The sequence below is a fragment of the Thermobia domestica genome, chromosome 6, assembly GCF_964235325.1.
Source record: "Thermobia domestica chromosome 6, izTheDome1.hap1.1, whole genome shotgun sequence".
Classification (NCBI taxonomy): domain Eukaryota; kingdom Metazoa; phylum Arthropoda; class Insecta; order Zygentoma; family Lepismatidae; genus Thermobia; species Thermobia domestica.
The window spans coordinates 17,107,149-17,129,768 of record NC_137459.1 but is presented as its reverse complement, the minus strand read 5'-3'; the positions used below and the strand labels follow the sequence as shown (position 1 = coordinate 17,129,768).

At 35.0% G+C, this 22,620-nt stretch overlaps 1 protein-coding gene across 6 annotated transcripts in view; it reads right to left on the bottom strand.

Moving 5' to 3' along the window:
• Positions 1 to 22,620, bottom strand: part of LOC145687853 (dynein axonemal intermediate chain 4-like) — a 261,885-nt gene that overhangs the window by 74,954 nt on the left and 164,311 nt on the right. The window contains exon 1 of one of the 6 annotated variants that reach the window (XM_081761340.1): positions 6,254 to 6,345. The exons of 2 other annotated variants lie outside the window; for them this stretch is intronic. The gene's annotated coding sequence lies outside the window, so the exon portion shown is untranslated. 3 more of the 6 variants (XM_081761341.1, XM_081761337.1, XM_081761339.1) reach the window with 3 other exon arrangements.

Genomic DNA, 22,620 nt, shown 5'->3' with positions numbered 1-22,620 from the left:
TAATTCTTGTTGTGGTACGTACATAGGGATATAAATAAACTATATTTTATTATAGTTTGGTTTGCGCATGCATATCTTTTTGTACATAAATTAACAAATGAACGTTAGTTTATCTGAAAATTCGAAGTTTGCGAATTTTTTTCGAGCATTTCCGGCTCGAATTTTAAAATTCTGTTTTCACGCTTGGTAAAACCTACTTACCCACTTTCCGAAAAAAAAAAATTGTATCGCTTCTGTGCGCAACCGTTTTGTCGCAAAAAAATTCGAGAAATCGTAAAATTTTCAAAAATCACCATTTTTGGGTGCCATTTTCTCGAAAACACCATCTTTTAAAATTCTGAAATTTTGTCAGATGGTTCAACTTTCCATGAATAATAAACACATCAATACATTCTCGACCAATGCTTCATGAATTAACTGCAGCCTTTTAAAGTTAGCGAAAGTTTCGTTAGCTTTGATGTCACAGTTAGCAACACTGGGAACAATAAAAATGCAATGATTTGATTATGTTTGTGGTTCACATTCATTAAATGAAGAATAAAAGGTTTTCTTGACTGGTTTTTATTATTTTCATCAAAAAGGCGCTCTGGAATAGTAAAATGAGCCTCCCCCTACTCCTCCGTTTTCTTAAACCGAAGTAATCTGAGCTGGAAATTACGATTACGAAACACACAAATTTTAAGTTTACTTGAAATGGCCATCCAATAAATTCTGATAATCTATAAAAAGCCTGAACAATTACCTCAGTGATGATTTGGAATGCTCCAGACAAAGTCTCAATTAAGTGCGATGTCATTACAGTGATCGAAAAAGGACAAAAAGTTAAAAAAAAAAAAAAAATCGAAACGTTTTCTTACTCGTTCCAAACAAATTTACTGACTTTTTAAACAGAACAATCCCAGCATAAGAATGGATCACTCGGAATTTTATAGTATTCGACTAAAGTGGGTCAGTCCGCAACCTGCGAGGGAAGTGTGTGTGTGTGCATTGTGCAAATTTTAAGTTAGCTGCTACTGCATTGCTACAAATCAAAGGTGCAGCCTGTATTGAAGCTGTCATGAGTGACCTATTTCCTTTAGTAGTATGATCCATAGAAAATGACAGCTGTCTTCTTCAGGAATGTGGTGAGTGTCCTGGAGTGGAAGGAATAAGTATGGAGTCTTTAATTATTGATCCTGATGAAAATGAAAGTGTTACGTATGCCATATGGGAAAACAATGATCTCGTTAAAAAACTGTGCCACTTTCTGTTTTCGTATCGTACATTGCTGGTTTAACTGTAAGAATTATAATTCATGACTACGTCAAGATAATCCAAAGAGAATTAATTGCTACCGAAAAGCACCGTATAAAATTTCAAGATACAAATTCTATTTTACTTCATGTGGACTTCGTTGAAAACTGGACTGTTATTCTGCAAAGTGAAATTCAGAGTTATCACCGGAATATGAAACAACTGACAGTTTTGTTGTAATAAACGACGATAAAACACACGATTCAGCTCATGTACTCATAGCCATAGACAAGATTCTAAAAATACTCGAAGAAAAGAAGAAGGAAGAAATATAAAGAAAATATATTTTATAGAAGAAGGTTTGAATACGTGAAAATAAGTGTCTACAATTTCCCAAACCGTGTCATTGATTTCTGATGGTGCTGCATCCCACTTTAAAAATCGCTTTCAGATGTTCGAGATGCAGACAGGTGCGACAAAGCAGTGTTTTTGCACTGAAACCGGCCATGCAAGGGTCTCTGCGACGGTAGGGGGGCGGTAAAGAATGCGGCAACGCGGCATAGTCTTAGGCAAAAACAGATACACAGTATTAAAACCGCAGAAGAAAAAAGAATGAAATGAAATCTTGAAGTTTTATGTACCCAAGATTATACCGGTTAGGCTAAAGGAGACGGTGATTATGAGAAATGAATGAAATGGAGGAATGCAGAAAGTGGGAGGAAACGGGATAGCCCCGAGAAAACCCACGAGCACGGTGTTTGTCCACCACGAAGCCCACACGGCGCGATCTGGGATCGAACTAGGGACCCCAAGCACTGAAGGTGAACACTCTATCACTGAGCCACCACGCCCCCACTAAAACCGCAGAAGAATTCGTGAGTATAGTGCAAGTACAAATTCCGAGTATTACTCTCGTTTTGATACCTGGAACTGAATTCGACGACTTCCGGAAGAAAAAAAAGGTAAAGTATGCAACTGATGACTGGTATTCAACGAAGTCCTCTTTGGTTTTCGGAAAATGGCGAAGTTTTTATGGCAGTAACGGGTCACCATGAACTAACTTCATGCTTCCCCCAAAATTGAACTTCTGCAATTCAAAGTGTAGATTTAAGAAATCTGCAAAAAGGAACTTTTGTTACATACAAAACTTTTGTTACATATGTATGGTAACCAGTGGTGCGTAGCAGAAATATTATGAATAAATCACGAATTACGTGAAGTTGAAGTACTGTTTATGCTTCCACATGAACCTTAAGCAGGGTACAGGTTTCCAGAAGAGCATAAGAGAAACGTTTTGTGACTATCGACAATGTGCTACGGAGGCGGATCCAGGACGAACTTCTGGGGGGAGGGGTTGTAATACTGCTACTTAGAGCTACTTTTAAGAGAACCAAACTCTAGGATGGGTTTTATTTATATATAAAATAAGAAAGTTTCTTCTTCTGGGGGGGGGGGGGCAATCGTCCCCCTAGATCCACTTCTGGATGAGTTGTGAGTGAACCAACATCTATTGGAGCACATACACGGTTACATGCTATTAGCGAAGAAGACACCAAGCAAGCAAATGATTGGTCCATGTGAAAAAAAAAAAAAAAAAAATCAGTGAAATTTTGTTTCCGAAAACCATTTTAAGTAAGTGAACTTGAAATTTGTGTGTTTCGTAATCGTAATTTCCACCTCAGATTATTTCGGTTTAAGAAAACGGAGGAGTAGGGGGAGGCTCATTTTACTATTTCAGAGAGACTTCTTGATCAAAATAAAAAAAAAAAAAAAACAGTCAAGAAAACCTTTTATCCTTCGGTTCCATTCCTGGTGGGAGCTCATGTGGTTTGGATACCACGTTAAGCTGTAGACTCACGCCTCGAATAGCCTCGGTGCTGAACGGGAAACGAAACTCAAATCCAATCCAATCTTATTGGACAATATTGTAGTTAACAAAAAAGACTGAAGTTTCAGAGTTGAAAATTTTGGGCTACTTCTCATTAATCATACTACGCACAATACTGTAGTTTTGCTCGTATCATAATGAAAACTTTGAGTGGCATATACTTTAGTATCACTTTCATTGTAATAGGTGGGGATTATCCCTTTTAGGATTTCTACTTCTTGAGGTAAATTTTAGACTTTCAGTCAGACAGCTACTGCTTCCTTACTATTTATCGTAGAATCATGAATCATACACTTTTTTTTTTTTAAAGAATAGATCATCCTTTCCAACGGTACCACTCGCTTCTCCGTATTATACACTATAAACGGGAAAATCGGGACTTTTTTTTTGAAAAAAAAAAATCAAAATTTTTGCACCATCCCTCTTGCCCAGGCGTGGGTTCACGTAGGGATCTGAAAATCTCTTGAAAAATGCATACTTATGTATACAATGCGTGTGCAAAATTTCAATCTGATATCTTGAAAAGGGCAGAATTTTTTTTTTTTTTTTTGAAAATCTGAAGGTGACCCATTCATATATATATGTATATATATATATATTCTAGAATTTTACTCCGTCATTACTATTTGACCTAGGGTCATGGCTCAAACGCCACTTTTTCATTATTACTCGCTCTTTCCAACGATATCACTCACATGTCCGTATCATACACCTGAACCGCGACATTCGGGAAAAATTGGAAATTTTCTTTAAAAATCACCCCCTCGGAATAGCTGCGCCCTTCGGGCCCGGCTTCACGCAGGGATCTCAAATGAGAAATACACAAAGGCGCATACAATCCGTACGCAAAATTTCAATCTGATATCTTGAGAAATAAGGGCTTGAATTTTTTTTTTGAAATTTGCCTTAAGAAAAAAACAATCACGCCTCTCCGTCCCCACCTGGAGCTGCCAAGTTGACCATCCGGTTCCAAAATACATCTAGGGTGTCGTTTGGCCCATCCTTAACTTGCGTCAATTTTTATGTTCAGACGAGAGTTAGTTTTTCTTGGAGGATTTACACTCACCCATGTCATTTTAAGTTTCGATAAGGTCCGCTCTGCCTAATCAATGAATTAAGGTAAGTGAACGACACTTAACCTAATTGAAATTATTTTATTCTTAAGTCATTATTCCTGTGTTGAAAATCTGGTGGGCCTGAACGGAATAATCGCCTGATATTGTTCAACTCAATGAGAACTTTGACTGGACTTTAGATGATTTTCTTTTTTCGTTCTATGCTATCTTATATTTTCTTATTTCTAGTTTGTCACTACAATATTATAGATTTGTCGCTTTCATAAATCCTTAGAAATGTTCACTTTAAGGCTGGCGTTCACTAACCAGAGTAGAGAGCAGGCCAGCCGAGCTGAGGTTCAGCACTGACACTGCGAGGAATGCAGCAAAGGCCCCTCCAACGTTGTGACCGAAATACACAGTCAATGCACTCAGGTCACTCTCTCCCCATATTCTTGTGCCTCGGCTTGGCTATCATTCCCCTAGTCAATATTGTTATTCGCCAAATTTTAGTTATCAATTTCATTTTTCAAAATTTCGTTTGGATTAAGAATACGGGGGCATATTTATATAGCAGTACAACTCACATTTCTTCATAGAAATAGTATTCTCATGCCTTCTATACCCTTCTTTGTTGGCACTTGCCGATACTACACTTTGAACAAGTAAAACTGACGCGTGTGACCAAACGTAATTATTCAATTAATTACAATTCTTTCGCTATAATTACCTCCTAATGACTTTTGGACTATCTTCTTGGTGCCCGCTCACTAACTGAGTACAGATTTATAACATGCCTGGAAATGTATATGCCATTAAAGCGATTAAGCTGAGGAAAATACGCACCAACATGTGCTAGGTGATCACTGCAAGTTGACTTTACAATTGCCTAGAATGACCACATTTTTTAAAGCTGTTTCTGTGTTCACACAGGTAACTTACATTCTCCGCGTATATAAATTAGTTCCTAATGCCCGCTCTAGTTAGTACCACAGGCACGAGAAATGATATTTGATTATCTCTAATAAAATGGGTTCTAACTTCCCTAACCCGACCCTACTCTGCTCTACAATATCCTTTTAAAACGGTCCTAACTATCGATGCGCAGCTGAAGCATGTATTGTAGACTACCACTTCCAATATTAGTCTTTCTAGACTGGCTCACAGAAAAGATCAAGACGTAAAATAACCATTTGTGTGACGACCACTGCTCTGAAATATTGGCACTCTTCCTATTTGTATTAACAGATTCTACCTGCAATCTTAATATAACGTGTTCCCCTATTCTTAATTTGCACCACTTATTTTGCTATATAAGGGCTAACCTTCCCACTGAGCTTTGCGACATAAGCGTAATCACATATCAATCTAAGAAATGATTTAAGGAAGTCTTTCATTCCTGAATATTCAATTTCAGCTTCAAAATTCGTTTAAGTTCCTTCTTCGAAATACTCAAACACTGTCTATCGCTTTAACATCCACAGCTTCTTTATTATTATTTATTTTTTTTTGTGAATTTCCGGAATCAATTGATCAAACAACCGGTGTAAAACATAAATACTGATGTAAAAAACAAAGCAGACAACAAGCAACAAACTGAGCGAAAGAAGACATCAATGAACAAAGTGACCAGCAGTTCGTTAAATATACGATTCCTATTCACAAATTTGATCAAAATATTCAATTATGCGTGTTCACTTTGATATATTAAACTTAGGCCGCACCTCCATTGCATCCGAATGCGTTTGCGAACAACTGCCCACACTGGAACCAAAAATCTGGGAAAGCGAATTATAGCTTTTATAGCTTGTATCTTTATAGCTTTTAAAGAAACAAATTTGAGCTCGGTTTAAACTGCGCTAGAGTTAACATCGTGCTTTCAGTGTCTTAGTTATAGAGAATGAAATGTTCGCTTTACTTCCATGTGCCTACTTGCAAATGCTTGATGATTTTATAACTGGAATTTTGTGTAGTGCACTTATCTTCTTTCCTTTTTCTTTTGTGCTCCGTTATAATGGTGAAGACTTCTGATGGTCATGTGGCTCCTCAAGCCGATACTATGGTTCTAGATACTTACCCTACAGTTACATCTCCAGTATCTCCAATTCCTACTAATGTTTATGCGCCACATCATCTGGAGCCATATTTTGTTCATGTTACTGACTCTGGTACATTGGGACATCAAGGTCCCATGAAACTGAACTACTTCACACAAATCGAGTCGAAGATATTATGGATATCAAACACATTGGTAGTGGTTTGATGAAAATTTGCTTTCGTACTGATTCTGCTGCGAACAAGTTTCTTAGCAATTCCTTACTCTAGAAACATAATTGGAAAGGATATATGCCTAATTACCAAGTCTCTCGTGAGTGAGTGATTCGTAACGTGAACCCATCGCTCTCTAATGGGGAACTTCTATCAAACATCAAGGTATTACTCACGTAACCCATGTCCATAGTATATTTCGCACCATTGCTCGTCTCCTTCTGTTTCTAAGCCTCCCACAACTGAGGCTGAAGAGGTCCTTCTGCCACAATTTCCTCGACTCCCGTCTACCTCCTCTTCCACCCATACGAAAACACCCACTGATACTGTCATCCTTGCTTTCAATATTAATATTTTGCCGGACACTTATACACATCAATTAAAAAATATGTTTCCATTATAGATATTACTCTCCAAATTGTAAAGGGCGACCCCACTGTGCAAATTGTGATTCGGAAGGGTATCTTTCCTTCACCTGTACAGAAAATCCTGATCGTCTACATTGTTACGGCAATCACATGATAACGTCACGTACCTGTCGCGAGCGTTCCTTATAAACCCAAATACAACAGATTATGACTATCAAAAATCTTTCCTTTCAAGAAGCCAAAGCCCTAGTGCATACACCTTTACATTCTACTCTTGCTTTGTCGACGTTCCCTTCACATACTGTCGTCTTTCTCCCACCCCATTCCCCATCCTTTTTTTGTCCTTTGCGGACACAATTTTCTTCCTATTAAAATTTTTACAATCGGATCTGCTTCTCCCGAAACACCACATAAAACTTCTTTCCCTTATGGCCTTCTAAAAACATCAGGTTTCGTCCCTTACTCTGCTTTCGTCACCCATCCGCTCTTCAATTAATTCAGTTTCTTCCCTGTCTTCACCTTTTTGCCTTACTTCATTCTCTCCCTTATCTGTTGCTGAACCGATTGAGATTCATCCGAACTTTTCTGCTGCAATTAAGACTACTTCAAGTTCTGGAAAAACACTCCATTAATTTTCTCGCAAAGACTTGAACATCTCTTTACATGTACCGAACTCTTTACCTTTACTTCCACCATGTAATTTTTGGCTTTTCCTATCTAGTTCATACTTAAATGCAACTTGCGAAGTTGCACCCAATAATCCAATGTACTTCATAAATTTTGTACTTAATTTCACCTGCATATTCTTTTTACAGGAAAGGTTTCTCAAATTTCCCTCACCCCGTCTACGTTCTACACTTAATTGGATGATAAAGCGGAAGGGAGAGAGAGGGAGGGAGAGAGAGATAAAAAGAGGGACAGAGTAACTTATTTTATTGCTCGGCAAAATTAAGTGCCTAAAAGTGCTTAAATGTGTACTTAAAACGAAAAATATATTAATAGAGAAAAAAGATAGAATGCAAAACGATATGTTCAGAGTAAAAGATAAGAGGTAGAGAGAGAGAGAAAGAAATAAAGAGAGAGAGAAACAAACTTATTGCTCGTTAAAATGAAGTGCTTAAAAGTGGTTAAATGTGTTCCTGGAATGAAAGTTGGGAAATGCAAAAATGGAAGGAGTCTCAAAAAACATCTGAAGAAATTTGTTGTTACAATAAAAGTTCGGAAATACAAGAATGGATGGAAACGCAAAACGACATGTGGAAAAAGAGAGAATGATGAAAAGGGGAAGGGAGAGAGGACATTAAGAGGACAAACTAATTTATTGCTCGACAAATTTAAGTGCCAAATAGTGCTCAAATATGTACTTAAAAGGAAAAATATATAAATAGAAAAAAGAAGTAAAATGCAAGACATGTTGAGAAAAAAAGAAATAAGATATATATAGAGTGAAGGAAATAATGAGAGGGAGACAAACTTACTGCTCGTGAAAATGAAGTGCTTAAAAGTGGTTAAATGTGTTCTTAGAATGAAAGTTCGGAAATGCAAAAATGGATGGAAACGTAAAAAGACATCCGGAAGAACAGAAAATGATAAACGGGAAGGGAGAGAGTGAAACGGAGAGAGAGATAAATAGAGGGACAAAGTAACTTATTGCTCGACAAAATTAAGTGCCTAAAGTTGCTTAAATGAGAACTTAAAGAGAAAAATATATTAATGAAGAGAAAGGTATTGAATGCAAAACGATATATTGAAAAAAAGACGTATAGAAAAAGAGAGATAAAGAAATAAAGAGAGAGAGAATAAATCTTATTGCTCGTTGGAATGAAGTGCTTAAATGTGTTTAAATATGCTGTTACAATGAAAGTTCGGAAATGCAAAAGAGGATGGAGTCAAAAAAACATCTGGAAGAAAAGAGAATGATAAATCAGAAAGGAGAGAGAGACAGAGAGAGAGAGAGAAAGAGATCGACAGATTAACTTATTGCTCGACAAAATTAAGTGAATGAATGAGCTTAAATGTGTACTTAAAATGAAAAATATATTAATAGAGTAAAAGGGATGGAATACAAAACGATATGTTGAGAAAAAAGTGAAAAGAGGTAGAGAGAGGGAGAGAAAGAAAAAATGGAGATAGACAAACTTATTGCTCGTCAAAATCAAGTGATGGAAAGTGGTTAAATATTTCGTTAAAATAAAAGTTCGGAAATGCAAAAATGGATGGAAACGCAAAAAAATATCTGGAAGAAGAGAGAATGATAAAGCAGAAAAGAAGGAGAGAGAGATAAAGAGGGGGACAGAGGATCTTATTGCTCGACAAAATGAAGTGAATAAAAGTCTTTAAATGTGTATTTAAAATGAAAAATTTATTAATAGAAAAAAGGGATGGAATTCAAAACGATATGTTGAGAGAAAAAGAGATATGAGGTAGAGAGAGAGAGAGAGAGAGAGAGAGAGATAGAAATACAGAGAGAGAGACAAATTTATTCCTTACCAAAACCATGTTCTTAAGAGTCGTTAAATGAGTTCTTACAATCAAAGTTCGGAAATGCAAAAATGGATGTAAAGTCAAAAAGACATCTGTAAGAAAAGAGAATGATAAATCAGAAAGGAGTGAGAGAGAGACGCAGAGAGAGAGAGAAAGAGAGGTACACAGCAACTTATTGCTGGACAAAAGTAAGTGCCTAAAAGTGCATAAATGTGTACCTAAAATGAAAAATATATTAATACAGAAAAACAGAAAGAATGCAAAACGATATGTTCAGAGAAAAAGAGATAAGAGGTAGAGAGAGAGAAGGAAATAAAGAGCGAGAGACAAAGTTACTGCTCGTCAAAATGAAGTTCTTAAAAGTGGTAAAATGTAATCTTACAAGGAAAGTTCGGAAATGCAAAAATGGATGGGAACGCATAAAGACATCCGGAAGCAAAGAGAATGATAAATCAGAAGGGAGAGAGAAAGAGATGGAGAGACAGAGAGAATGAGAGGGATAGTTTAAGTTATTGCTCAACAAAATTAAGTGCTTGAAAGTGCTTAAATGTGTACTTAAAGGGAAAAATATATTCATAGAAAAAGGGATAAAATTCAAAACGATATTTTCAGAGAAAATGAGAGAAATAGATATTAGGTAGAAGGAGAGAAAGAAATAAAAAGAGAGAGACAAAACTCCTGCTCGTGAACATGAAGTGTTTAAAAGTGGTTAAATGTTTTGTTGCAATGAAAGTTCGGAAATGCAAAAATGGATGGAAACCCAAAAAGACATCTGGAAGAAGACAAAATGACATAGAGGGAGGGACAGAACGAGAGACGCAGAGAGAGAGAGAAAAAAGAGGTAAAGAGAACCTTATTGCCAGACAAATGAATATAAGTGCTTGAATCTATACTTAAAAAAGAAAAGATATTAATAGAGAAAGAGGGATAGAATGCCAAACGATATGTTGATCGAAAAAGAAATAAGAGGTAGAGAGAGAGGGATAGAAATAAAAGGAGAGAGACATACTTATTTCTCTCCAAAATGAAGGGCTTACGAGTGGTTAAATGTGTTTTACAGTGAAAGTTCGGAAATGCAAAAATGTATGGAAACGCAAAAAGACATCTCGAAGAAAAGTGAATGCAAAAGCGGAAGGGAGAGAGAGAGAGGTGTAGAGAGAGAGAGAAAGAGAGGGACAGATTAACTTATTGCTCGACAAAATTAAGTGAGTAAATGAGCTTAAATGTGTACTTAAAATGAAAAATATATTAATAGAGTAAAAGGGATGGAATACAAAATGATATGTTGAGAGAAAAAGTGAAAAGAGGGAGAGAAAGAAAAAATGGAGAGAGACAAACTTATTGCTCGTGAAAATAAAGTGATGGAAAGTGGTCAAATATTTTGTTAAAATAAAAGTTCATAAATATAAAAATGGATGGAAACGAAAAAAGATATCTGATAGAAGAGCGAATAATAAAGCGGAAAAGAAAGAGAGAGACGGAGAGAGAGATAAAGAGGTGGAGAGGGTAAATTACTGCTCGACAAAATTAAGTGCCTAAAACTGCTTAAATGTGTACTTAAAATGATAAATAAATTAATAGAGAAAATGGGGTAGAAGGCAAAAGGATACACTCAGAGAAGAAGAGATAGAGAGAGAAAAAGAAATAAAGAAAGAAAGAGATAAATATATTACTCGTTAAAATGAGGTGCTTAAAAGTGGTTAAATATGTTCCTACAATGAAAGTTCCGAAATGCAAAAATGGATTTAGTCGCAAAAGGGCATTTGGAAGAAAAGAGAATGATAAATCAGAAAGGAGAGAGAGACGTGGAGAGAAAGGGACAAAGAGAGGGACAGAGCATCTTATTGCTCAACAAAATTAAGTGAATAAAAGTGCTTTAATGTGTGCTTAAAATGAAAAATATAATAATAAAAAATAGGGATTCAATGGAAAACGATATGTTGAAAGAGAAAGAGATATGAGGTAGAGAGAGAGAAAGAAATATAGAGAGAAGACAAACTTATTGCAGGTCAGAGTGTAGTGCTTAAATTGGTTAAATGTGTTCTTACAATGAATGTGCGGAAATGCAAAAGTGGATGGAAACGCAAAAAGAGATCTGGAAGAAGAGAGAATGAAAAAGAAGAAGGGAGAGAGAGAGACGGAGAGAGAGATAAAGAGAGGGAAAAAGCAACTTATTCTTCGACAAAGTAACTGCCTAAAAGTGCTTAAATATGTACCTAAAATGAAAAATGTTTTGCTAGTGAAAAACAGATAGAACGCAAAACGATATGTTCAGAGAAAAAGAGATAAGAGGCAGAGAGAGAGTAAAATTAAAAAGAGGGAGAGACAAACTTATTGCTCGTCACCGTGAAGTGCTTAAAAGTCGTTAAATGTGTTTTAAAAATGAAAGTTCGGAAATGCAAAAGTGGATGGAAACGCAAGGAGACATGTGGAAAAAGAGAGAATGACAAAGGGGAAGGGAGATAGAGAGAGACGCCGAGAGAGTTACAGAGAGGGACAGAGTAACTTATTGCTCAACAAATATAAGTGTCTAATATTGCGTAAATGTGTACTTATAATGAAAAATGTATTAATAGAAAAAAGTAGAATGCAAAACGATATGTTGAGACGAAAAGACATAAGAAGTAGAGAGAGCGAAATCAAGAATGAGAGATAAACTTGTTAGTCGCAAAATGAAGTGCTTAAAAGTGGTTAAATGTGTTCTTACAATGGAAGTTCGAAAATACAAAAATGAATGGAAACGTAAAAAGACATCTCGAAGAAAATGGTATGGTAAAGCGGAAGGAGAGAAAGAGATAAAGAGAAATAGAGAAAAAAGTAGAATGCAAAACGATATGTTGAGAGAAAGAGATAAGAAGTAGAGAGACAGAAATCAAGACAGAGAGACAAACTTATTAGTCGTGAAAATGAAGTGCTTAAAAGTGGATAAATGTTTTTACAGTGAAAGTTCGAAAATGCAAGAATGTACAAAAAAGCAAAAAGACATCTCAAAGTAAAGATAATGGAAAAGCGGAAGGGAGAGAGAAAGGTGTAGAGAGAGAGAGAGAGAAAGAGAGGGACAGAGTAACTTATTGCTCGACAAAATTAAGTGAATATATGTGCTTAAATATGTACTTAAAGTGAAAAATATATTAGTATCGAAAAAGAGATAGAATGCAAAGCCATATGTTGAGAGAAGAAGAAAAAGAGGTAGAGAGAGAGAGGGAGAGAGAGAAAGAAAAAAAAATAAAGGGAGAGAGACAAACTTATTGCTCGTCAAAATTAAGTGATGGAAAGTGGTTAAATATTTTGTTAAAATAAAATTTCGGAAATGCAAAAATGGATGGAAACGCAAAAAGATATCTGGAAGAAGAGAGAATGATAAAGCGGAAAAGAAGGAGAGAGGGACGGAGAGAGAGATAAGGAGGGTTATAGAGGATCTTATTGCTCGACAAAATTAAGTGAATAAAAGTGCTTAAATGTGTATTTAAAATGAAAATAATATTAATAGAAAAAGGGATGAAATGAAAAACGATATGTTGAGAGAAAAAGAGATATGAGGTAGAGAGAGAGAGAGAGAGAAAGAAATAAAGAGAGAGAGAGCGACAAACTTATTTCTTACCAAAACCAAGTTCTTAAATGTGGTTAAATGAGTACTTACAATCAAAGTTCGGAAATGCAAAAATGAATGTAAAATCAAAAAGACGATTGTAAGAAAAGAGAATGATAAATCAGAAAAACGAGAGAGAGTGACTGAGAGAGAGAGAGAAAATGAGGGACACAGCAACTTATTGCTGGACAAAAGTAAGTGCCTAAAAGTGCATAAATGTGTACCTAAAATGAAAAATATATTAATACAGAGAAACCGAAAGAATGCAAAACGATATGTTCAGAAAAAAAGAGATAAGAGGTAGAGAGAGAGAAAGAAATAAAGAGCGAGAGACAAAGTTACTGCTCGTCAAAATGAAGTTCTTAAAAGTAGTAAAATGTAATCTTACAATGAAAGTTCGGAAATGCGAAACCGGATGGAAACGCAAAAAACATCCGGAAATAAAGAGAATGATAAATCAGAAAGGAGAGAGAAAGAGATGGAGAGAGAGAGAGAAAGAGGGGTATAGTTTAAGTTATTGCTCAAGAAAATTAAGTGCTTGAAAGTGCTTAAATGTGTACTTAAAAGGAAAAATATATTCATACAAAAAGGGATAAAATTCAATACGATATGTTCAGGGAAAAAGAGAGAAATAGATATTAGGTAGAGAGAGGGAAAGAAATAAAAAGAGAGAGACAAAACTCCTGCTCGTGAACATGAAGTGTTTAAAAGTGGTTAAATGTTTTGTTGCAATGAAAGTTCGGAAATGCAAAAATGGATGGAAACCCAAAAAGACATCTGGAAGAAGACAAAATGACATAGAGGGAGGGACAGAACGAGAGACGCAGAGAGAGAGAGAAAAAAGAGGTAAAGAGAACCTTATTGCCAGACAAATGAATATAAGTGCTTGAATCTGTACTTAAAAAAGAAAAGATATTAATAGAGAAAGAGGGATAGAATGCCAAACGATATGTTGATCGAAAAAGAAATAAGAGGTAGAGAGAGAGGGAAAGAAATAAAAGGAGAGAGACATACTTATTTCTCTCCAAAATGAAGGGCTTACGAGTGGTTAAATGTGTTTTACAGTGAAAGTTCGGAAATGCATAAATGTATGGAAACGCAAAAAGACATCTCGAAGAAAAGTGAATGCAAAAGCGGAAGGGAGAGAGAGAGGTGTAGAGAGAGAGAGAAAGAGAGGGACAGATTAACTTATTGCTCGACAAAATTAAGTGAATAAATGAGCTTAAATGTGTACTTAAAATGAAAAATATATTAATAGAGTAAAAGGGATGGAATACAAAATGATATGTTGAGAGAAAAAGTGAAAAGAGGGAGAGAAAGAAAAAATGGAGAGAGACAAACTTATTGCTCGTGAAAATAAAGTGATGGAAAGTGGTTAAATATTTTGTTAAAATAAAAGTTCATAAATGCAAAACTGGATGGAAATGAAAAAAGATATCTGGTAGAAGAGAGAATATTAAAGCGGAAAAGAAAGAGAGAGACGGAGAGAGAGATAAAGAAGTGGAGAGAGTAAATTACTGCTCGACAAAATTAAGTGCCTAAAAGTGCTTAAATGTGTACTTAAAATGAGAAATTTGTTAATAGAGAAAAAGGGATAGAAGGCAAAAGGATACACTCAGAGAAAAAGAGATAGAGAGAGAAAGAAATAAAGAATAAAAGAGATAAATATAGTACTCGTTAAAATGAGGTGCTTAAAAGTGGTTAAATGTGTTCCTACAATGAAGGTTCGGAAATGCAAAAATGGACGTGGTCGCAAAAGGGCATTTGGAAGAAAAGAGAATAATAAATCAGAAAGGAGAGACAGACACGCAGAGAAAGGGACAAAGAGAGGGACAGAGCATCTTATTGCTCAACAAAATTAAGTGAATAAAAGTGCTTCAATGTGTACTTAAAATGAAAAATATAACAATAAAAAATAGGGATTGAATAGTAAACGATATATTGTAAGAAAAAGAGATATGAGGTAGAGAGAGAGAGAAAGAAATAAAGAGAGGGGACAAACTTATTGCACGTCAGAGCGAAATGCTTAAAGTGGTTAAAAGTGTTCTTACAATGAATGTTCGGATATGCAAAAGTAGATGGAAACGCAAAAAAACATGTGGAAGAAGATGGAATGAGAAAAGGAAAGGGAGACAGAGAGAGACGCCGAGAGAGATACAGAGGGGGACAGAGTAACTCATTGCTCGCGAAAAGTACGTGCTTAAGGTGCTCAAATGTGTACTTAAAATGAAAAATATATTAATAGAAAAAAGTAAAAAATTCATAACGATATGATCACAGAAAAACATATAAGAGGTAGGGAAAGAGGGAAAGAAATAAAGAGAGAGAGACAAACTTATTGCTCGTCAGAGTGAAGTGCTTAAGATTGGTTAAATGTGTTTTTACAATGTAAGTTTGGAAATGCAAAAGTGTGTGGAATGAAAAGAGACATCTCGAAGAAAACAGAATGGTAAATCGGAAAAGAGAAAGAGAGACGCAGAGAGAGATGAAGAGAGGGACACAGTAACTTATTGCTGAAAAAATTAAATGAAAAAAATGCTTAAATGTGTAACAAAAATGAAAAATATATTAATAGAAAAAGGTTTAGAATCCAGAATGATATGTTGAGAGAAAAAGGATAAGATGTACATAGAGAGAGAAAGAAATAAAGAGAGAGAAAAATTTATTGCTCGTCAGAGGGAAGTGATTAAAAGTGGTTAAATGTGTTCTTACAATGAATGTTCGGAAATGGAAAAATGAATGGAAACGGAATATGACATCTGGAAAAAGAGAGTATGATAATAAGGGAAGGGAGAGAGAGAAATAAAGAAATGAACAGAGTAATTTATTTCTCGACAAATTTAAGTAACTAAAAGTGCTTAGATGTGTACTTAAAATTAAAATTATATTAGTAGTAAAAAGGGATAGAATGCAAAACGATTTATATAAGCAAAAGACATGAGTTAGAGAGAGAGAGAGAAAGAAATAGAAAGAGAGAGGAACTTACTGCTCGTAAAAATAAAGTATTTAAAAGTGGGTAAATGTGTTCTTACAATGAAATTTCGGCAATGCAAAAATAGATGGAAAGGCAAAAAGACATCTGGAAGAAGACAAAATGATAAACAGGGAGAGATAGAAAGAGAGACGGAGAGAGAGAGAAAAAAAAGAGTGACAGAGAAACTTATTGCTCGAAAACTTAAATGAATATAAGTGCTTGAATCTGTACTTAAAAGGAGAAAGATATTAATAGAGAAAAAGGCATTGAATGCAAAACGATATGTTGAGATAAAAAGAGAAAAGACGTAGAGAGAGAGTGAGAGGGAAAGAAATAAAGGGAGAGAGACTAACTTATTGCTCGTCAAAATCAAGTGATTGAAAGTGGTTAAATATTTTGTTAAATTAAAAGTTCGGAAATGAAAAGTGGATGGAAACGCAAAAGGAGATCTGGAATTCAAGAGGATGATAAAGCGGAAGGGAGAGAGAGTGGGACAAGGAGAAAGACAGAAAGAGAGAGACAAAGAAACTTATTGCTCGAAAAAAGTGATTATAAGTGCCCAAATTTGTACTTAAAATGAAAAATATATTAATAGAGAAAAGGGGAAGGAATTCATAACGATATATTGGGGAAAAGAGATAATAGAAAGAGAAAGATATGTGCAGGAAGAGAGAAGGATAAAGCGGAAAAGAAAGAGAAGGAGACGGAGAGAGAGATAAGGAGGGGGACAGGGGATCTTATTGTTCGACAAAATTAAGTGAATAAAAGTGCTCAAATTTGTATCGGAAATGAAAAATATATTAATAGAAAAAAGGGATGGAATGAAAACCGATATGTTGAGAGAAAAAGAAATATGAGGTAGAGAGAGAGAGAGAAAGAAAAAGAGAGTGAGAGACAAAGTTACTGCTCGTCAATATGAAGTGCTTAAAAGTGGTAAAATGTAATCTTACAATGAAAGTTCGGAAATGTAAAATGGATGGAACGCAAAAAGACATCCGGAAGAACAGAAAATGATAAATGGGATTTGAGAGATAGAAACGGAGAGAGAGTTAAAGAGAGGGACAGAGTGACTTATTGCTCGAAAAAATTAAGTTCCTAAAAGTGCTTAAATGTGAACCTAAAGAGAAAAATATATTAATACAGAAAAAGGGGTAGAATGCAAAAAGATATGTTCATAGTGAAAGAGATTAGGTGTAGAGAGAGATAGAGAGAAATATATATATAGAGAGAGACAAACTTATTGCTCGTTAAAAAGAAGTGCTCAAATGTGGTTAAACGTCTTGTTACAATGAAAGGTCGGAATTTCAAAAATGTATGGAAAAAGACATCTCGAAGAAAAGAGAATGCAAAAGCGGAAGGGAGAGAGAGAGGTGTAGAGAGAGAGAGAGAAAGAGAGGGACAGATTAACATATTGCTCGAGAAAATTAAATGAATAAATGAGCTTAAAGGTGTACTTAAAATGAAAAATATGTTAATAGAGAAAAAAAGATGGAGTGCAAAACGATATGTTGAGAGAAAAAGAGATATGTGGTAGAGAGAGAGAGAGAAAGAAATAAAGAGAAGGTAAAAACTTATTGCTCGTCAAAATAAAGTGATGGAAAATATTTTGTCAAAATAAAAGTTCATAAATGCAGAAATGGATGGAAATGAAAAAGATATCTGGTAGAAGACAGATCATTAAAGCGGAAAAGAAAGAGAGAGACGGAGAGAGAGATAAAGAGATGAAGAGGATAAAGTACTGCTCGACAAAATTAAGTGCCAAAAACTTCTTAGATGTGTACTTAATATGAAAAATAAATTAAGAGAGAAAAAGGGTTAGAATGCAAAAGGATATGCTCAGAGAAAGAGAGGTAGAGAGAGAGAGAGAGAAAGAAATAAAGAAAGAGAGATAAACTTATTACTCGTTAAATGACGTGCTTAAAAGTGTTTAAATGTGTTCCTACAATGAAAGTTCGGAAATGCAAAAATGGACGTAGTCGCAAAAAGACATCTGGAAGAAAAGAGAATGATAAATCAGAAAAAAGAGAGAGAGACGAAGAGAAAGGGACCAAGACAGGGATAGAGCAATTTATTGCTCAACAAAATTAAGTGAATACAAGTGCTTCAGTGTGTACATAAAATGAAAAATATAATAATAAAGAAATAGGGATTAAATGATAAAGGATATGTTGAGAGAAAAAGAGAATGTGGTGGAGGGAGAGAGAATGAAATAAAGAGAAGATAAAAACTTATAGCTCGTGAGAGTGAAGTGGTTAAAGTGATTAAATGTGTTCTTATAATGAAAGTTCGAAATGCAAAAGTGAACGGAAACGCAAAAAGAGATCTTTAAGAAAAGAAAATGACAAAGGAGAAGGGAGAGAGAGAGACGGAGAGAAAGATAAAGAGAGGGAGAAAGCAACTTATTCTTCGACAAAAGTAACTGCTTAAAAGTTCTTAAATGTGTACCTAAATTAAAAATAAATTGCTACAGAAAACAGATAGAATGCAAAACGATATGTTCAGAGAAAAAGCGATAAGAGGTAGAGAGAGATGGAAAGAAAAAAGAGGGAAAGACAAACTTATTCTTCGTCAGAGTGAAGTGCTTAAAAGTGGGTAAATGTGTTCTTACAATGAAAGTTCGGAAATGCAAAAGTCGTGGAAACGCAAAAAGACATGTGGTAGAAGAGAGAATTTCAAAGGGAAAGAGAGACAGAGAGAGATACAGAGAGAAACAGAGTTTCTTATTGCTCGAGAAAAAAGAGACTAAAAATGCTTCAATGTGTACTTAAAATTAAAATTATATTAATAGAAAAAGGGATAGAATGCAAAACGATTTATTTAGAGCAAAAAAGATAAGAGGTAGAGGGAGAGAAACAAATAAAAAGAGAGAGACAAACTTACAGCTCGTGAAAATAAAATGCTTAAATTTGGGTAACTGTGTTCTTACAATGAAAGTTCGGAAATGCAATAATGGATGGAAACGATTAAAGACATCTGGAAGAAGACAAAAAGATAAAATGGGAGGGATAAAAGGAGAAGGAGAGAGAGAGAGAAAAAGAGAGGGAAAGAGAAACTTATTCCTCGACAAAATTAAGTGAATATAAATGCTTGAATCTGTACTTAAAAGTAAAAAGATATTAATAGAGAAAAAGGGATAGAATGCAAAAGGATATGTCGATTTGAAAAAGAAATAAGAGGTAGAGATAGAGAGAGAAAGAAATATAAAAGAGACATACTTATTGCTTGTCAAAAGGAAGTGCTTACGAGTGGTAAAATGTGTTTTTACAGTGAAAGTTCGGAAATGCAAAAATGTATGGAAACGCAAAAAGACATCTCGAAGGAAGGAGAATGGAATAGCGGAAGGGAGAAAGAGAGAGGTAGAGAGAGAGAGAGAAAGAGGGGGATTGATTAATTTATTGCTCGAAAAAATTAAGTGTATAAATGTGCTTAAATGTATACTTAAAGTGAAAAATATATTCATATGGAAAAATGGATGGAATGCAAACGATATGTTCAGAGAAAAAGAGAAAAGAGGTAGAGACAGGGAGAGAAAGAAAAAAATGGAGAGAGACTAGCTTGTTGCTCGTCAAAATAAGGTGATGTAAAGTGGTTAAATATTTTGTTAAAATAAAAGTTCATAAATGCAAAACTGGATGGAAATGAAAAAAGATATCTGCTAGAAGAGAGAATATTAAAGCGGAAAAGAAAGAGAGACACGGAGAGACACAGAGATGAAGAGGGTAAATTACTGCTCGACAAAATTAAGTGCCTAAAAGTGCTTAAATGTGTACTTAAAATGAAAAATAAATTAATAGAGAAAAAAGGTTAGAATGTAAAAGGATATACTGAGAGGATATTGCTCGTGAGAGTGAAGTGCTTAGAAGTGGTTAAATGTGTTCTTATAACGAAACTTCGGAAATGCAAAAGTGGATGGAAACGCAAAAAGAGATTTGGAAGAAGAGAGAATGAAAAAGGAGAAGAGAGAGAGAGACGCCGAGAGAGGTACAGAGAGGGACAGAGTAACTTATGGTTCGAAAAAAGTAAGTGCCTAAAGGTGCTTAAATGTGTACTTAAAATGAAAAATTTATTAATGGAAAAAAGGATAAAATACAAAAAGATATGCTCAGAGAGAAAGACATAAGAGATAGAGAGAAAGAAAGAAAAAAGAGGGAGCGACAAACTTATTGGTCGTCAAAATCAAGTGATGGAAAGTGCTTAAATATTTTGTTAAAACAAAAGTTCGGAAATGCAAAAATGGATTGAAACGCAAGATATCTCGAAGTAGAGAGAATGATCAAGTGGAAAAGAAAGAGAGAGAGACGGAGAAAGACATAAAAAGGGGGACTGAGGATCTTATTGCTCGACAATATTAAGTGAATATAAGTGCTTAAATGTGTATTTAAAATGAAAAATATATTAATAGATCTAAGAAGTAGAATGGAAAACGATATGTTGAGAAGAAAAGAGATAAGAGATAGAGAGAAAGAGATAGAAATAAAGGGAGAGACACAAACGTATTGTTCGTCAAAATGAAGTGTTTTAAGTGGTTAAATATGCTCTTACAATTAAAGTTCGGAAATGCAAAAATGGATGGAGACGCAAACACACATCTGGAAAATAACAGAATGATATATCGGAAAGGAGAGATACAGAGACTGAGAGAGAGATTAAGAGAATGACAGAGTAACTTATTGCTCAACAAATATAAGTGTCTAATATTGCGTAAATGTGTACTTATAATGAAAAATGTATGAATAGAAAAAAGTAGAATGCAAAACGATATGTTGAGAGGAAAAGACATAAGAAGTAGAGAGAACGAAATCAAGAATGAGAGATAAACTTATTAGTCGCAAAATGAAGTGTTTAAAAATATTTAAATGTGTTCTTACAATGAAAGTTCGGAAATGCAAAAATGGATGGAAACGCAAAAAGACATCTCGAAGAAAATGGTCTGGTAAAGCGGAAGGAGAGAGAGAGATAAAGAGGAAGAGAAAAAAAGTAGAATGCAAAACGATATGTTGAGAGGAAGACATAAGAAGTAGAGAGAAAGGAATCAAGACAGAGAGACAAACTTATTAGTCGTGAAAATGAAGTGCTTAAAAGTGGTTAAATGTGTTTTTACAGTGAAAGTTGGGAAATGCAAAAATTTATGGAAAGGCAAAAAGATATCTGGAAGAAGAGAGAATGATAAAGCGGAAAAGAAAGAGAGATAAGGAGGGTTACAGAGGATCTTATTGCTCGACAAAATTAAGTGAATAAAAGTGCTTAAATGTGTATTTAAAGTGATAAATATATTAATAGAAAAAAGCAATGGAATTCAAAACGATATGTTGAGAGAAAAAGAGATATGAAGTAGAGAGAGAGAGAGAAAGAAATAAAGAGAGAGAGAGACAAATTTATTGCTCGTCAGAGTGAAGTGCTTAAAAGTCGTTAAATGTGTTCTTACAATGAAAGTTCGGAAACGCAAAAGTGGATGGAAACGCAAAAAGACATCTGGAAGAAGACAAAATGATAAAGAGGGAGGGATAGAAAGAGAGACGGAGAGAGAGATAAAGAGAGGGACAGAGTAACTTATTCTTCGAGAAATGTAAGTGCCTAAAAGTGCATAAATGTATACCTAAAATGAAATATATGTATTAGTACAGAAAAACAGATAGAATGCAAACGATATGTTCAGAGAAAAAGAGAGAAGACGTAGAGAGACTGAAAGAAAGAGAGTGTGAGAGGCAAACTTACTGCTCGTCAAAATGAAGTGCTTAAAAGTGGTAAAATGTAATTTTACAATAAAAGTTCGTTAATTCAAAAACGCATGGAAACGTTAAAAGACATCAAGAAGATGAGACAATGATAAAGAGGGAGGGATAGAGAGAGAAACGAAGAGAGAGAGAGAGAGAGAGAGATAAAAGGAGGCACAAAGAAATTTATTGCTCGACAAAATTAAGAGTTTACAAGTGCTTAAATCTTGAGTTGATTTTGAGTTTTACGTCCCGTTCAGCAGCGAGGCTATATGAGACGTGGACCTACTGATTAACGTGGAATCCGAACCACATGAGCTCCCGCCGGGAATCGAACCCGGGACTCCCACGCCAAAGGCGCGTACGCTAACCGCTTAGCCACGGAGGAGCTCAAGTGCTTAAATCTGTACATAAAAAGAATATATTAATAGAAAAAGGGATAGAATGCTAAACGACATATTGATCAAAAAAGAGATATGCGGTAGAGAGAGAGAGAAAGAAATAAAAAACAGAGACAAACTTATTGCTCACCAAAATGAAGTGCTTACGAATATATAAATGTGTTTTTACAATAAAAGTTCAAAAATACAAAAATGTATGGAAACCCAAAAAGAGATCTCAAAGAAAAAACAAAGATAAATCAGAAAGGATAATTAGAGACGGAGAGAGAGAGAGAGAGAAAGAGAGGGATCGAGTAAGTGATTGCTCAAAAAAATTAAGTGCCCAAAAATGCTTAAATTTGTATTTAAAGTGAAAAATATATTTAAAAAAAGGGGATAAAATTCAAAACGATATGTTCAAAAAAGAGATAAGAGGAAGAGAGAGACTGAAAGAAAAAAAAGAGAGAGATAAACTAATTGCTTGTTAGAGTAAAGTGCTTAAAAGTGGGTAAATGTGTTCTTACAATGAAAATTCGGAAATGCAAAAGAAGATCGAAACGCAAAAAGACATGTGGAAGAAGATGAATGACAAAGGGAAAGGGAGAGAGAGAGTGACGCCGAGAGAGATACAGAGAGGTACAGAGTAACTCGTTGCTCGAAAAACGCA